A 2,500-nucleotide genomic window follows, 5' to 3' on the forward strand; every position below is an offset into this window, starting at 1 on the left:
GCTAGTCCACACAGCATTCTTGGGATGAGAGGACAACGTGCTCTGGTTTATTGGCATTTCTTTAAGCCAATCACAGTCGTCGTGGGCGGGGCTAAGCTCTGGACGGAGCCATTGTGCCTCTTCCTAAATAGTCTCAGGAAGGAACTTGTTTTGGTGGAACATGTGTACGTTCAAAAGTGAGTCATATCAAAGAACTCTCTGTGCTCCAACACACGCACAACTTATGAAATAAAAGAGACTTCAGATACAGTATTAGGGGACCACTAAGGTCTATATAAAAGAGACTTCAGATACAGTATTAGGGGACCACTAAGGTCTATATAAAAGAGACTTCAGATACAGTATTAGGGGACCACTAAGGTCTATATAAAAGAGACTTCAGATACAGTATTAGGGGACCACTAAGGTCTATATAAAAGAGACTTCAGATACAGTATTAGGGGACCACTAAGGTCTATATAAAAGAGACTTCAGATACAGTATTAGGGGACCACTAAGGTCTATATAAAAGAGACTTCAGATACAGTATTAGGGGACCACTAAGGTCTATATAAAAGAGACTTCAGATACAGTATTAGGGGACCACTAAGGCCTATATAAAAGAGACTTCAGATACAGTATTAGGGGACCACTAAGGTCTATATAAAAGAGACTTCAGATACAGTATTAGGGGACCACTAAGGTCTATATAAAAGAGACTTCAGATACAGTATTAGGGGACCACTAAGGTCTATATAAAAGAGACTTCAGATACAGTATTAGGGGACCACTAAGGTCTATATAAAAGAGACTTCAGATACAGTATTAGGGGACCACTAAGGTCTATATAAAAGAGACTTCAGATACAGTATTAGGGACCACTAAGGTCTATATAAAAGAGACTTCAGATACAGTATTAGGGACCACTAAGGTCTATATAAAAGAGACTTCAGATACAGTATTAGGGGACCACTAAGGTCTATATAAAAGAGACTTCAGATACAGTATTAGGGACCACTAAGGTCTATATAAAAGAGACTTCAGATACAGTATTAGGGACCACTAAGGTCTATATAAAAAGAGACTTCAGATACAGTATTAGGGGACCACTAAGTTCTATATAAAAGAGACTTCAGATACAGTATTAGGGACCACTAAGGTCTATATAAAAGAGACTTCAGATACAGTATTAGGGGACCACTAAGGTCTATATAAAAGAGACTTCAGATACAGTATTAGGGGACCACTAAGGTCTATATAAAAGAGACTTCAGATACAGTATTAGGGGACCACTAAGGTCTATATAAAAGAGACTTCAGATACAGTATTAGGGACCACTAAGGTCTACAGTACAGGCCAAAAGTTTGGACACTCCTTCTCATTCAATACGTTTCCTTTATTTTCATGACCATTGAGGCATCAAAACTATGAATGAACACATATGGAATTATGTACTTAACAAAAAAGTGTGAAATAACTGAAAACATGTCTTATATTCTATTTTCTTCAAAGTAGCCACCACTTGCTCTGATAACTGCTTTGCACACTCTTGGCATTCTCTTGATGAGCTTCCAGAGGTAGTCACCTGAAATGGTTTTCCAACAGTCTTGAAGGAGTTCCCAGAGATGTTTAGCACTTGTTGGCCCTTTTGCCTTCACTCTGAAGTCCAGCTCACCCCAAACCATCTGGATTGGGTTCAGGTCCGGTGACTGTGGAGGCCAGGTCATCTGGTGCAGCACTCCATCACTCTCCTTCTTGGTCAAATAGCCCTTACACAGCTGGAGGTGTGTTTGGGGTCCACTCCTGTTGAAAAATAAATGATGGTCCAACTAAAGTATTAAACCGGATGGGATGGCATGTCGCTGCAGGATGCTGTGGTAGCCATGCTGGTTCAGTATGCCTTCAATTTTGAATAAATCATTGACAGTGTCACCAAACTAAAGAATGAACACACACCTCCTCCTCCATGCTTCACAAAAAGAACCAGGCATGTAGAATCCATCCGTTCACCTTTATTTTCTTCGCACAAAGACACCACTTGGAACCAAAATCTCAAATTTGGACTCATCAGACCAAAGCACAGATTTCCACTGGTCTAATGTAGAGATGGCCCGAACCATGTTTTGCTTCCAGATACCGATTCCGATGTTTGAACTTGTGTTGGCCCTTTTGCCTTCACCGATCCGATTTCCAGCTCACCATATATTTGATTAGGTTTTAACAGCTGTATACTACTATCCCTGTATGGATGTGATATGATTTCTATTTCTGTGAAATATGAACAATGAACAGCCTGGAGAACGTTCTTCTATTCTCCAGTTTGACAAATTATAATGGAAAAAGAACATAAATAAACTACTTTAACGTAGATTTTATTTAGGGCTTTATTACGTGCAGGATGCTGTGGTAGCCACTTTCCTTTGCAGCAGGGGGAAATTTCAGAGTTTAGTAAATTGAAACAAATAAGACAGACTGAGACTAAAACCAAGTTGTTTTTTTTGTATTTTATTAAGAAAGATAT

General features: G+C 39.3%; 1 protein-coding gene across 1 annotated transcript in view; it reads left to right on the forward strand.

Annotated features, from left to right (window-relative positions):
- The window catches only part of LOC114571753 (glutamate dehydrogenase, mitochondrial), a 31,816-nt gene that overhangs the window by 8,235 nt on the left and 21,081 nt on the right, over positions 1-2,500 (forward strand). The window lies entirely within an intron of this gene.

Source organism: Perca flavescens, chromosome 17 (assembly GCF_004354835.1).
Source record: "Perca flavescens isolate YP-PL-M2 chromosome 17, PFLA_1.0, whole genome shotgun sequence".
NCBI lineage: Eukaryota > Metazoa > Chordata > Actinopteri > Perciformes > Percidae > Perca > Perca flavescens.